Raw genomic sequence first — 16,186 nt, 5'->3', positions numbered from 1 at the left:
CTTAGATAACATACAATATAAATGTATCCAATCTAGTCGTTATTATCCCCCAAGTCTTTTGGTACCTTTTCCATCTTATAAAACATAAAGAATAAAAGGAATATACATTATGTCAACACCTGTATGTAGATGCTATTTAGACATGGAAAGTTGAGTTCAGGCATGAGTCTCCCATAGAAAATGAAGTCTGTTAAAACTGTTGTTGGAGGCACCAACTAGGAGCAGCTGTAGCTTGAGATAACCGAGTAGGAAGAACATAGCCTAGAGACCTATAACCAGGATATGTGAAACACAGTTTCTACAAGCAATGAGACTGAGAGAGCCAATGAATGTCTCTTCTGGACAGTGTGCAGTACATTTGTGGCCTTAGGATAATTATTAGGATTCAGAGGTCAGAAGCCAGTAGTCCCAAAGGGTGATGGTTTTATAGATGTGTCAAATTCAAGTATGTTTTCCTAAAGAGAATTTGCCCATGAATCCAGTCTCCAAGGAAAGTTTTATTATTCACAGAAGAAAATTTAAGGCCAAACTAATTTCCCAACATAGCAACAAAAGTTTATAGTCAAGGAGGTAGCCCTGTGTTAAATCTAAGAAAAAATTATAACTTTAGTCTTACAGCACACATTCACACAATTTAAAGGATCCATATTAGTTAACTCGTCATTCTCTCATTGTTTTATGGATAATAGCACAGGTTGTTTGAGCATAGACATTACTTTTTAAGTTTTTAGTTATTAACATTACTGACCTAACTCTTACAGCACAGAAAAAAAATGGGATGGATGAGACAACATTGAACAAAATTGAAGACTAAGAATCCTCTTAATTTTATAATTATTCTTTTGGTATCCAAAGATTATTCATGTCAGACACTGAAAAAAAAGCATACTCTTTATCTGCATGCCACTTCACCTTGTGGAGCTTATGTCTGAGAAAAAAAATGAAAAAAATATTTACATAAAATTAATTATGATAGTTACTAAAAGATAAATCAGCAGATATAAGAAAAGCACTAAAATTCTTATAAATTCAGATTTTTTAATATTTGAATTAAACACATTTTAATGGAAGTACATAAATATTCATAGTTTCATTTCTCTTAGAGGGATTTTGCAAGTATGTCTGGACACTTTGTTACTTGAGTTATAGTTGAGTAACTCCATTATTTTAGAGATCAAAGACTAACTGAAATAGGGAAGTCACCAAATTATATATTTTTAAAAATATGATTAATTAAAAACATCATCTAATACATTTTCCCTTAGGAGAATTCTTTAAAATTTTCTATTAAAGGAAATACACATTTTTACCAAAATGTTTATCATTAACTTGTCATATATAGTTTTTTCAGTGTTAATGGGTAGTTTATTCTGCATTCCTTAATACTCATTATAGACCAAACACACTACTTTCCACTAAGGACTCAGAGACCCAATGTCTTCCACTTTGCCTTTATAGAGTTCTAGGTGTTCTAGGGGCAAACTGTGATAAATTCACTATTGAAAGTTGTCATAATTAATTTTATCTGTCTACTTGCCTGAACCAAAAGGTGTCCAGATATTTGGTCAAACGTTATTACTAGTCTATTTGTCAGGATGTTTCTGGATGAGATAACATTTCTATCAGTAGACTTGAGTAAAGCAACTTGCTCTTTTCCATCTGAGTAGACATCATTCAATCACTTAGAGGTCTGAATAGAACAAAAAGCTAACTATCCTTCATATGAGGAAATTCTTCTACCCAGATGCCTTTGAACTAGGTTGGCTTTTTTCCAGCATTTGGACTCCAACTGAAACACTGGCTCTTCCCGGGTCTCAAACCCACTGGCCTTTGAAATGTAACAACATCAACAGTTTTCCTGGATCTCCAGCTTATTGACTTACTCTGAAAATATTGGGACTTACCAACCTCTATAATCACTTGAGCCATTTCCCTGGAAAGATAGATGGATAAATGAATATATAGATAGAGAGACAGACATCTTATTAGCTCTGTTTATCTGGTGAACTTCACTAACATAGAAGTTTACACAGAACAGTATGAGATGTGTAAAAAAGATCATATAACTAATCGTGGGTTTATCACAGATAACTTCTCAATGGAGTTAAAACATGATACACATCTTAATTTAAGTAAAGATATATCTAGGAATACAACTCACAAGGAACATAAGGGACCTCTTCAAGGAAAACTATGAACCACTACTCAACGAAATAAGAGAGGACACAAACAGATGGAGAAACATTCCATGTTCATGGTTAGGAAGAATTAATATCGTGAAAATGGCTATACTGCCCAAAGTAATTTACAGAATCAATGCTATCCCCATCAAGCTACCATTGACTTTCTTCACAGAACCGGAAAAAACCCCCAAGAACATCATATGGAACCAAAAGAGAGCCCACATAGCCAAGTCAATTCTAAGCAAAAAGAATACAGTGGGGGGCATCGCACTACCGGATTTCAAACTATACTACAAGGATACAGTAATCAAAACAGCATGGTACTGGTACCAAAACAGAGATATAGACCAATGGAACAAAACAGAAGCATCGGAGGCAACACAACATATCTACAACCATACAATCTTTGATTAACCTGACAAAAAAAAAGCAATGGGGAAAGGATTCCCTGTTTAATAAATGGTGTTGGGAAAACTGGCTAGCCATGTGCAGAGAGCAGAAACTGGACCCCTTCCTGACACCTTACACTAAAATTAACTCCCGATGGATTAAAGACTTAAACATAAGACCTGGCACCATAAAAACCCTAGAAAAAAATCTAGGCAAAACCATTCAGGACATAGGAGTAGGCAAGGACTTCATGATCAAAACACCAAAAGCATTGGCAACAAAAGCCAAAATAGACAAATGGGACCTAATGAAACTCCACAGCTTCTGCACAGCAAAAGAAACAGTCACTAGAGTGAATCGGCAACCAACAAAATGGGAAAAAATTTTTGCAGTCTACCCAACTGACAAAGGGCTGATATCCAGAATTTACAAAGAACTCAAACAGATTTACAGGAAAAAAACAAACAAGCCCATTCAAAAGTGGGCGAAGGATATGAACAGACACTACAAAAGAAGACATACAGGAGGCCAACAAACATGAAAAAATGCTCATCATCACTGGTCATTACAGAGATGCAAATCAAAACCACATTGAGATACCATCTCATGCCAGTTAGAATGGTGATCATTAAAAAATCTAGAGACAACAGATGCTGGAGAGGATGTGGAGAAATAGGAACACTTTTACACTGTTGGTGGTAGTGTAAATTGGTTCAACCATTGTGGAAGACAGTGCGGCGATTCCTCAAGGCCTTAGAAATAGAAATTCCATTTGACCCAGCATTCCCATTACTGGGTATATATCCAAAGGACTATAAATCGTTCTACTATAAGGACACATGCACACGAATGTTCATTGCAGCACTGTTTACAATAGCGAAGACCTGGAACCAACCCAAATGCCCATCGATGATAGACTGGATCAGGAATATGTGGCACATATACACCATGAAATATTATACAGCAATCAAAAATGATGAGTTCGTGTCGTTTGTAGGGACATGGATGAATCTGGAGAACATCATTCTCAGCAAACTGACACAAGAACAGAAAATGAAATACCACATATTCTCACTCACAGGCAGGTGATGAAAAATGAGAACACGTGGACACAGGGAAGGGAGTACTAAACACTGGGGTCTATTGGGGGGAATAGGGGAGGGACAGCGGCAGCGGGGGGAGCTGGGGAGGGATAGCCTGGGGAGAAATGCCAAATGTGGGTGAATGTGAGGAAGGCAGCAAAACACACTGCCATGTGCGTACCTATGCAACTGTCTTGCATGTTCTGCACACGTACCCCAAAACCTAAAATGCAATAAAAAAAAATAAAAAATAAAAATAAAAAAGATATATCAAAATTGTAGCCTTTAAAGAAAAAAATACCATTCACTTTAGTATCTTTTAATTTATTTTAGCACCAGAAAGTTCTTTCAAGCATCATTTTATACACACACACACCCACACGCGCGCGCGCACACACACACACACACACACACACACACACACATATATATATATTTTTTTTTTTTGAGACAGAGTCTTGCTCTGTCGCCAGGCTGGAGTGCAGTGGTGCTATATTGGCTAACTGCAACCTCCATCTCCTGGGTTCAGGCAATTCTTCCATCTCAGCCTCCCCAGTAGCTGGGACCACAGGCATGTGCTACCACACCCAGCTAATTTTTGTATTTTTAGTAGAGACAGGGTTTCACCATGTTGGCCAGGATGGTCTCAATCTCTTGACCTCATGATCCGCCTGCTTCAGCCTCCCAAAGTGCTGGGATTACAGGCGTGAGCCACGGCACCTGGTTCTTTTTATAGATTTTTTAAAAACCTCAATGAAAAGATATATCTCTAGCTGATCTAACTGAAGCAGAAATGGCTATTGGGTACTATATTAGATCATTGTTGTATGGCTATACAGGAATCCCTGAGACTGGGTAATTTATAAAGAAAGAGTTTTAACCGGCTTATGTTTCTACAGGCTATACAGAAAGCATAGTGCTGGCATCTTCTTGGCTTCTGGGGTGATCCCAGAACCCCTTTAATCGTGGCAGAAGTTGAAGTGGGAGCCGGCAATTACATGGTAGAGTAAGAACAAAGAGGAGGAGAAGTGCCACACACTTTTAAGTGAACAGATCTCCAGAAAACTCACTCACTAGGGTGAGGACAGCACCAAATCATAAAGGATCTTCCCCCATGACTCCAACAACACCTCTCACCAGGGCCCACCTATAACATTGGGGATCACATTCCAACAGAAGACTTGGGTGGGGACAAACATCCAAACTAAATTTGTCACCTACTCATCTACCAATTCCACTGAATTGTCTTTATCAACCTTTTAAGTCACATAGAGTGGTTCATAGAATTAAGATTACAGCTCGATTTAATCAGAGAATGGTGTGGGTAACACAATTATATTTGATTAAATATAATAATACAATTTCAGCTATCTTACTTTACAAGAAATTGCAACTCCAATGATTGACAAGGTAACATTTTTCACAAGGAACAAGTATTTTCAAGTATAACTATTACACTTACATTTCTCACTATGTCTACTCCATCTGTGACAGAATAGCTAGATAGAGCAATTAATCATGTCTTGTTTTTCTATAGATTGATGAGAAAAGAATAAAAGATATTTGCCCATAACACAAGAGATAAGAAGGGATTTATGTCTAGGGGGCTGAATTTTTTTTTTTTTTCTTGGAAGAAATTCAAGAGATGCTGTTTTTGAAAACCTAGGATCATGGAAGCAAGAGGCACAAGTTGTTCATTAGGTAGAGGGTTTGAAGAGTTGAAAGAGAGAGGAATATGCAGAATGTAAAAAAGATGACATAAAATCAATGGAAAATATGCGTTATACAATGAGTTGGAAAACTGGGCAGTCATCTGAAGAAAAAATAATAATTTGACTCATGCGTGTAATCCCAGCACTTTGGGAGGCCGAGGCGGGTGGATCATGAGGTCAAGACATCGAGACCATCCTGGTCAACATGGTGAAACCCCGTCTCTACTAAAAATACAAAAAATTAGCTGGGCATGGTGGCACGTGCCTGTAGTCCCAGCTACTCAGGAGGCTGAGGCAGGAGAATTGCCTAAACCCAGGAGGCGGAGGTTGCGGTGAGCTGAGATCGCGCCATTGCACTCCAGCCTGGGTAACAAGAGCGAAACTCAGTCTCAAAAAAAGAAACAAACTGCATACGTGCTTAAAATATTGAGCAAATTAAATAAATTATTCTATGTCCATACAATGAAATTCTTTACAGTTTTATGTAGATATAACATTTCCAGATGTCCTATTAAAATGAAAATTAAATGATCTATTATGTCTTATTTGTATGAAGAAAAAATACATACATGATGCTTGGAGTGCATAGGAAACATCTGGACGGACACCCAAGAATAGTGGATGCACCTAGAGATGTAGCTAATTGGGCAGCAGGAAGGAAGAAAAATTTTCATAGTATTTCTTTTTGTGCTTGTAAAACATTATGTAGTGCATGTATAACCTCTCTGATAATAAATAAATAAAACACTCAAAATTTCCAAATATTTTGAAACAATCAACACCAAATTATTTTTTAATATCGTATGAGTCAACGAATAATGGAACAATAAAAACCATAAAATCTTTGAATCAAATGTTAATACAACAATTTCTTTTTAATTATTTTTTAAGGTTTATGGGGTACCAGTGTAGTTTTGTTACATGGATATATTGTGTAGTGGAGAAATCTGGGCTTGTATCCATCACCCAAATAGCGCACACTGCACTCAAATAGGTATTAATAATTTTTCATCCCTCACCCCCCCTCCCACCCTATCACTGTTTGGAGTCCCCAGTGTCTATGAATCCACTTTGAATGTCTGTGGGTACACATTGTTTAACTTCCATTTAGAAATGAGAACATGAAGTATTTGACTTTCCAAGCTATTTTACTTAAGATAATGGCCTCCAGTTCCATTCATGTAAGCAAAGGAACTTTATATAAGATGTGGTTATATTCAGCTAAAACTGGACTTAAATGAAAATTATAGGCTTAAATAATTTTATTATAAAACAAGAGACATAAAGGTAATTAAGCTATGTTTAGCTTGAAGAGGAAGAGAAAAATATAGTAAACTCAAATAAAATGAGTGAGAAAACATGAAATTATAAAATAAATGTAAGTAAAACAAATTTTTAAAACCCCGATCATCAGCAAAACAAAGAGTGGTTAAGAATTCAAAAGCCTACTAATATAGACAATGAAGGGAAACTATAGTAAGAACACACACAAAACGGATTTTATCTTCTGAGAAAAAAAGTGAGCAAAATTAGATGATCTTTTATGCCTGTGCTTTCTAATTTTTAAAGAGAAAAAATAACAATCTTAGGCCAACACTTCGTGAAAATGAAAAACATAGGAAGATTTCCTAACTTATTTCACAAGTCTTGCAACACTGAAGAGAGCAAAAGTTCTCCCTAAAAATATTAGTTACATTTAATTTGGTATTATATTTTTAGAAACAATACCTTGGCCAAGTGCAGTGGGCTAAGCCTGTAATCCCAGCACTTTGTAAGGACAAGGAGGGTGGATCGACTGATGTCAGGAGTTTGAGACCAGCCTGGCCAATATGGTAAAACCCTGTCTCTACTAAAAATACAAAAAAAAAATTAGCCAGATGTGATGGCAGATGCCTGTAATTCCAGCTTCTTGGGAGGCTGAGGCAGGAGAATCACTTGCAGTGAGCTGAAATTGTATCACTGCACTCCAGACTGGGCAACAGAGCAAGACTCCATCTCAGAAAAAAAAAAAAGGTAGGGAAAAGAAAAAAAGTAATATCCTAACCAAGTAGTGATAGCCTAGATGCACAAGGTTATTTCATTCTACAAATTGAATAATGCAATTTATGCCCGCAATAATTTTTTAAAAAGTGACCATCTTGATATATGCAAATATGTTTCACAAAATTTAAATATTCACTATAAAGAAGTTGACTAGAACTGGACATAATAGTCATTAACCTGACAATGGTGTTAGCCAAAAAAGAAAAAAGTAATTTTTGATGCATTCTTTGATAGAAAAAAGAAGAATGTCTAAAAATAATATCAACATTCAACATTATACCAATTATACCAGACAACATAGCCAACAGAATGATGCATCAAACAGACAACAAAAAGTTTGGGATAAAATGATAAAAATCACCATTAAACGATATGACTGCCTACATTAAAAATTCAAGAGAATTTGTTAATTAAAATTGGTTGGGTTTAATAGACCAGAACTATATTTTAAAATGGTAGATACTTTCAGCAACAGTAAATTAAACATATAGTAAAAAAATAATTCCATTCAAAAAGAAAAAGAACAGAAACAATAAAAATACTGGGAAAGTAAACCTATTCAAATGTATAATAACATAAATACCTTTGGTAAAAATTCACAAACTTTTTCTAAAGGGCACTGATAAGAAAAATGCAAATATAGATACACTCTGAAATATGTAACAGGCAATTTCTTGAGAAAATATACATATCCTCAAATACATATATAAAATGCAAATTTTTCACAAATAACAGTGGCAGAGATATTCATTTGACATTTCTGGTGGTCTGATTATAGCTACAATCTTAATGTTTATAATTTGGCTTTATGTTCAACATCAAAAGTCAGTGAAATTTTCCTGTCTTCTTTCATCAGAAGAAGGGGTTATTATAGTGTGTGCCAGGAAGAACAACAAAACCAACACCAAGCAAGTTTGCAGTGAAGGCTGCTGCCACTAATTCTCATCCTTACTGGCTCCAAAAGTCAGGAGCCCTATGGAAGAGCTTCCATTCCCTAAACGTAGTTCTGCTTCTTGGTACCAGAGCCTCCTCAAGAACAAGAAAGGACACATTATTATTGCATATAAAACCAACGTAAAACCACTGCGGTGTAGAAAAATTCCATCGTCAGACTCACTCTGTGTGTAAGTTCTTGGATGTACTGTTGTCGGAAACACACAGCACAGGCCACTGTGTGCTGCTGAACATCTGCAAACTATAACAACAGCTTGTGTTGTCCTCGTCACCTCAAACCTTTTGGGGGAAAACTAAGGCTATAAGTAAATAGCTGATTTAGTACAATAAATAACTCATCCAAATTCTGCTTCTCAAATATATTCTACTTCTTGGAATGCAGGACATAGATCATAACATGGGAGCATATTCAGGAGGTTTGTTAGGGGCTGCCATGACAAAATTACACTGACTGAGTGGTTTAAACAATGGACGTTTATTTCTTGCAGTTTGTGGAAGTCAGGGCACCAAGATGCTTTGGTTTTGCTGAGGTCTCACTTCCTAGTTAATAGATGGTCCTTCTTGCCTTTCCCTCAGATAACTTTTTTTTCAGCGCATGTGCACTGAGAAGATGGTGAGCTCTCTGCTGGCTTTTACTATCAACACACTAATCCCATCATGAGGCACTCATCCCCATGACCTCATCGAGCCCTGATTACCTTCCAAAAGCCCATCTCCAACTGCTATCACACTGGGGGTTTACAGCTTCAACATATGAATTTTGGAATAACAGAACCATTTGGTTGATAGCAAGGAACATGTTGCTTTTAAACATCAAATTGGCAGATCCCTGTGCACAAAAGTTAATAGATATACTGGACTCTTTGATTAAAATTTCTGTTTTAGGAATTTCTCAAAAGCACATATCTTTACTACAATAAACACATCTCAAAGCGTAGACTTATTTATATCTTTCAAACATTGTTTGTTAAAGACAAAAACCACTAACCTGGTTCTTCATGATCAATAGCAGGCAATTCCCAGTCATCACTGCTCATATTGCTGTATGATCTGCTCTAGATGAAGCAAGACAAAATAGTAGGTTTTATACTTTATTACAGAATTATCCTGGTGTTTTTGTTTCCATGGGCTTAATATTTAGAAAACATAAACATTTAAAAACAATTCACAATTTTTTTTTTTGAGACCGAGTTTCGCTCTTGTTACCCAGGCTAGAGTGCAGTGGTGCGATCTCGGCTCACTGCAACCTCTGCCTCCTGGGTTCAAGAAATTCTCCTGCCTCAGCCTCCCAAGTAGCTGGGACTACAGGAATGCACCACCATGCACAGCTATTTTTTTGTGTTTTTAGTAGAGACAGGTTTTCATCATGTTGACCAGAATGGTCTTGATCTCTTGACCTCATGATCTACCCGCCTCAGTAAATAGAACTGCACACCAAGTAAAGGATTTTTAGGTCAATATAGTACCCTTCTGAGACATATCTATGTAATCTTCTAATCTATATTCATTCTACAATATAAAGACCAGGAATTATTCAAAAGCTACCATTTATTCATGCCATTTCCTATCTCAATTTACAGATAAAAATTAAATAAGTGTGATATATTTCAATATGTAAGAAGCTTCTTTTGCCTTTACAAAGGTAGTCTTCTTCCTTTTTTATGACCAATCAAAAGATTTAGAAATCCATATTCATTCAGTCTTCTCTCACGAGCCTGACCTGGATTGGCTCTGTGTCCCAAAGCAAATCTCACCTGGAATAGTGATAATCCTCACATGTCAAGGGTGGGACTAAGTGGAGATAACTGAATCATGGGGGCAGTTTCCCCATACTGTTCTTGTGATAGCGAGTGAGTTCTCACAGATCTGGTGGTTTTACAAAAGGCTTCCCCCTTTGCTCAGCACTCATTCTTTCTCCTGCTGCACTGTGAAGAGGTGCCTGCTGCCATGATTGTAAGTTTCCTGAGCACTCCCCGCCCCCTGCCCAGCCTTGCAGAACTGTGAGTCAATTAAACCTCTTTTTCTTTATAAATTTTCCAGTCTTGGGTATTTCTTCTTAACAGCATGAGAGCAGATTAATACATGACCTTTCTGAGCTGTGCTGGATGTTTGTGTTGACAGCTTCAACAGAGAGGCTTGTTTTACAGTAATTCTCCAACTGTAAAACTCATATTTTCTCCAGGCTGAATCATCTCTACCCTTTATTCATTCTCTGGCTGCATTTGAAATTTGAATTTTGTCATTCTTCTTTCCAAAGGCAACAGATTGGGAGAACTCCAGAGTGTTCGATAATGGAACACGGGCTGTTATCTTTGATAAAAGACTATAATCCTAGAGAACATTGTGCCAGACTTTTAATTCTTTCATTTTAAATCTGAGGAAGACTGGCTGAACACACTTAATTGATCAAAGCATATAAATGTACTTTTGGAATCACATTGCTGGAGCGATAAATACCATAATTTAACCTTTATTACTGAACATGTGGCAATGAAGTCCATTTCCCTCTTTCCTATGATTTTGTTTACTCTGCGAGTCATACGACCTCCACCCTGCTATCTATCCTTTTCTGTTGACAGGGAGAATAGTGATCATTCAGGTGTGTGTCTGATTAAGGTGACATGACATTGAAAACTGAATGTTCACACTAGCAGTTAGCCTTCCACCTTCCTTCAAAATGTTGTGTTTGCATCCAACTATTAAGAACATATAGTCCAATTTTAAAAAAAGAAAAGAAGTGTAAACACCCCAAAGTCATGACTCCACATAAAACCTAGACTCTAAAATTACTAAAATGAACACCACAGAGAATTTCTTTAGCCTGAAAACTATCTGTTGAATCTGGTTTATAGACTTGAATTATACATAATCTTGAAGATCTCTCTTCTCATGGACATAGAAATAAAAGCAGACTAGGGAGAGTCTCAGGCAAAGGCCATTTTTTGCACTGTTCCCGGTCTTACCCCATTTCCACTTGGCACTTTGCAAAACACCTCAAAATCTGAAATAAATTCCAGTTTCATTTTATATACCAACTAAATGAATTTGAAGAAAATAGCACACAACAAAAGCAATTTGGCATCTATTATGTTCCATTTATATAACTTATCTCCTCCGGAAAAGGATCAGATTCCTTCTTCTGTTGCCTGGCTGTGGATTAGAGAACTCTATTTTGTCTTTTGACCTCCGTCGGAGCATTTCATCCCTTGAGGCCGAGAACACAATGGCTATGGAGTGGCATTTTAGCAATGTATATGCAGGGATTCTCAAGGGTGGCTTCTGGCCCTGCAGAAAGTAGCAGATTCAATCTTTGGATTTAATTCATTTATTCTCCCACTGTAAAGTGAGGGTAGAGGACAGTTGAGCTTGGAGACTTCTACTGTGCATATATGGGTCACATTAAACAGGCACAGAGGCTGCTATCCTGTGGTTAGGGTGTGATGTGCGATAAACACATCTTTTCAGCCAAAGGTTTTTAAAGCTTAAAGCCAATTAACTTCTCCATATAGAAGAGATATCATTCCAGAAGAGTTCTACCTGCTCCTTAGGTAAGCTCACTCCTAATAACCTGTGTCACTCCAATGGATCAATAGTCTAAACAGTAACTGGGTCAGGTCCCATAGCCTTTTCTCAACTCTGATCAAAGCTATGCATAATTCTGATAGCTGTGTGGAGAACGGGATGCTGGGTAATCAAACAGACACAAAGAGACTAAGCTGGGTATGAGGCGTTGGATGGTGATGTTCTGGAATAAGGTAAAAGCAGTGGAAATGGCAAGAAGTGAATGAATTTCTGCTACATTGTGAAGGTGACATTGATAGCATTGGCTAATCAATGACATGTTATTAATATGTCATTCCCTGTCCTTACCAAGTCAGTCCTTATTGTCACAGAGAAATTGGAAGCACTACAAAAAGTAAAAGTTCACCCCAAAGTGCCACAGCAATGACCCTCCCATCCCAGCAGTGGGGCAACAACCTCAATGTTAAGTGAAGGAAGCACGAGGATTCTACATGTGATGTGAGTTTCACTGGAAACATTGGCATGAGTGTTGGGAGAAATCAGTTGTTCTGCTTTGTACAGGTGAACTCAGAGCTTCTATGTGACGTCCAAGTGAAGTTATGGCATAGGCAGTCAGACACACCGACTCAGGGCAGAGACCTGGCGAGGAGATGTAACAACTGGGCATCGCTAGAAAAGAGACTGAACTGAGGGTCTCAAGTAGGGAAACTGCACCGATAAGCAATACGCAACACTATAACCTCTCTCTTGCCACCAGGTCAGTCCTTGTTCTCATAGAGAAATTGGAAGCACTAAAATAAATAAATAATAGCCCGCTTTCACAGCCCCTCAGATCATCTGGAGCAATTTGAGCACTGACACGCATACAAGAATCGAACGCACCAGGTGGCCTCTTATTTCAGTTCATGTTCAGCCTGGGGAGAAGTGGTCAAGTCAGTGAACGGCATTTCAGGAATTTCTTCAACATCTGAGGCCTGGACCACTTTCCCACTGAAATTATTTCAGCACCTCCAAAAATAGCTTTCACTAGCCCCATTTTTGGATAGCTTTAGGGAACACTCAAAACACCCAAGAGCACCATAACATCACCCTCACTCCCCCACAATGTGGAAGCAACCAAAACATCAATTAAATGTGACAAACAGCAGTTTACAATCTAAATGCCAATTACTCTATTGTAAAATTTCGTTACAAAACAAGACATGTGTGTCTAAAATTAAAGATACTTTGTAAATTCTAGAACTGAATTTTCATGACCAGCTGCAGAGAATTATTGTTCCTTAGCGGGAGGCAGGGGAAGAAGATGTGAAGAGAGAAGAGGAATAATTTCCAGATTTCTGTGTCCTGAGGGAATTATTTCATCTGTGCCAACAAGTTTTTCATTGACAACCTGTGTAGATAAAACCAATTGCTTGAGATGTTGCTACAAGAATAAAGTAAAAATGTAACGATTAGTAAAGTGAGTTTCAGAGCAAGGAATACCTGTACTCAGATCTCAGTTTTGTGAAATAATTGAAGTTTATGCTTAGATAACACAGCTTCTCTATTTTTCAAAGTGCTCACGTTGGAAATAGTCACAATAATATTGCCTGACTCATATTTCTACATATGACTACATAGACTAGAGCCATTCAAACCCCACCTACAAATGCATATTTACTCTTGTCTGTCCCCAAAATGGCACAGTCCCATTATTTCTCTAAGTCATAACTAGAATTTATTTTTCCTTTCCCCTTCATGTTTACCTTTTTTTCTCACTTGGTGTGGAATAAAATGTGCAATACTAAAACTCAGTAAAGGTTCAAATGTCTAACAAGCACAAATAAAGGGAAATATTATATTTAACTTGTATTTTACATAAAGATCTTTCTCTATGTGATTTGTTTTTATCTCTAAACTATAGCTTACTTACCATTTATTACGTGTCAGGCTATTCTAACTGCTTTCTTCATTTCATCTTCACAGTGACGTCATGAAGTTGGTAGTTCGGTAGTATTTTCATCCCCATTTTATCAATAAGAACACTGAGGGAGAGGTGAAACTGTGTGGGGGGAAAAGAGAGAGAGAGAAAAGAGAGAGTGATTTCTCAAGATGGCACAGCTAGAAAGTGATAGAGCTGGGATTTGAATTTAGACACTCTGGCTGCAGGATTTGTGGTCTTCTCAATTACTCTGCTGTGCTGCCTCGAGTTGAAGACAAAAGACATTGTACAGTTAAAATGCTTGGTGAAAGAATAAAATGGCCTCTCTGAGCTAAAGTCTTCTCCTATTTACTTTTGTGAAATAATACAACAACCCTTACAACACAAGTTATCCTATTAGTGATTTCAGGGTGTCATGATGTAAAGAAACTTGCCTAATTTTCAAAGCTAGCATTTTCCAAACTAGCTACAGTTTCATGTTTAGTATGAATATTTATTAAGTTCACATACCTACTAGTGTTCTCAGGAACTGAGTTTAGGAAATACCGATCCAAGATCCCAACTATCTTATTTTGCAGAATATTCTGAAAGGGAAAATCTAAATCTTATTATCATCAAGCAATAGATTTATGAAAAAAAGGAAGGGTGATCTTTTTAGGGGGTCCATTTCATTTGTAGAAGGGAATTTTTAGTATCCCTGAACAGTGGAGGTTATAAAATCAGTCCTACATATTAACTTTCGTTTGGTTAACTAGGTACTAGCAGGTTTCTGATCATATATATGGTTGGGTTGGGAATTTGGAATGTATGGTGTCTGATATGGTTTGGCTTATGTCACCTCCCAAATTTCATGTTGAATTATAATCCTCAATGTTAGAGAAGGGGCCAGGTGGGAGGTGGCTGGCTCATGGAAGTAGATTTCCTCCTCTCTGTTCTCATGATATTGAGTGAGACTTCATGACATCTGGTTATTTGAGAGTATGTAGCAGTTCCCCCATTGTGCTTTCTCTCCCTCTTTCTCTCTTTTTCCATCTCTCTCTCCCTCTCTCTTTCTTTCTTCCTCTCTCTTTGCTTTGTCCATGTGAAGTTATGCCTGCTTCCCTTTATCTTCTGCCACGATTGTAAGTTTCCTGAGGCCTCTCCAGAAGCAGACGCCTGTACAGCCCATAGTACCATGAGTCAGTCAAACCTCTTTTTTAAATAAATTACCCAGTCTCCGGTCTGTCTTTATAGCAATGTGAAAATGATCTAATATGGAAAATCGGACTAGAAAAGTGGGGGAATTGCTATAAACACACCTGAAAATGTGGAAGCAACTTTACAACTGGATAACGGGCAGAGGTTGGAACAGTTTGGAGGGCTCAGAAGATGACAGGAAAATGAGGGAAAGTTTGGAACTTCCTAGAGACTTGTTGAATGGTTGTGACAAAAATCCTGATAGTGATATAGACAGAAGTCAAGGCTGAGGAGGGCTCAGATGGAGATGAGGACCTTATTGGGGACTGGAGCAAAGGTCACACTTGCTATGCTTTAGCAAAGAGACTGGCAGTGTTGTGCCCCTGCCTGGGAGATGTGTGGAACTTCGAACTTGAGAGAGATGAGTTAAGGTATCTGGCAGAAGAAATTTCTACGCAGCAAATCTGCTTCTGAAAGCCTGTGGTCATTTTCATAAACAAAGAAATGATCTCTACTGGAAGTTATATTTAAAAGGCAAGCAGAGTATAGAAATTTGGAAAATGTGCAACTCAGCCATGTGGTAGAAAAGAAAACCCCTTTTCAGAGGAGGAATTCCAGCCGGCTTCAGAAATTTGAACAAGTAAAGAGGAGCTGAATATTAATAGTCACGACAATGGGGAAAATGCTTCTACATCATTTCAGAGACCTTTGCAGCAGCCCCTTCCAACACAGGCCTCAAGACCTAGGAGGGAACCATGGTTTTGTAGGCCAGGCCCAGGGCTAAACCACTCTCTGCAGCCTCAGGACATGGCATCCAGAATCCGAGCCTCTCCAGCTTCAGCTGTGGCTAAAAGGACCCCAGGTATTTCTCAGGCCGCTCCTCCAGAGGGTGCAAGCCCAAAAACCTTGGCACCTTCCTTGTTGTGCTAAGCCTATTGGTGCACCGAGGGCAAGAGCTGACACTTGGAAGCCTCTGCCTATATTTCAGAGGAAATATGGAAACATCTGGATGTCCAGGCAGAAGTCTGCTGCAGGGGCAGAGTCCTCATGGAGAACCTCTTCTCGGGTAGTATGAATGGGGAAATGTGTGGTTGAAGACCCCACTCAGAGACGCCACTGAGGCACTGCCTTGTGGAGCTGTGAGAAGAGTGTCAACATTTTCCAGGCCTCAGAATGTTAGATCCACCCACAGCTTGCACCGTG

General features: G+C 38.1%; 1 long non-coding RNA gene across 1 annotated transcript; it reads right to left on the bottom strand.

Annotated features, from left to right (window-relative positions):
* Window positions 1–11,175: 11,175 nt before the first annotated feature.
* LOC118151501 (uncharacterized) lies at window positions 11,176–13,927 on the bottom strand. Its single transcript, XR_004739850.2, has 2 exons — window positions 13,799–13,927; window positions 11,176–13,276 (listed from the first exon to the last, which is right to left on the bottom strand). It is a non-coding gene; the product is annotated as an uncharacterized LOC118151501 (long non-coding RNA).
* Window positions 13,928–16,186: the final 2,259 nt, after the last annotated feature.

The sequence above is a fragment of the Callithrix jacchus genome, chromosome 1 (genome assembly GCF_049354715.1).
Source record: "Callithrix jacchus isolate 240 chromosome 1, calJac240_pri, whole genome shotgun sequence".
Taxonomy (NCBI): Eukaryota; Metazoa; Chordata; class Mammalia; order Primates; family Cebidae; genus Callithrix; species Callithrix jacchus.
This window is presented reverse-complemented; position numbering and strand designations above follow the sequence as displayed.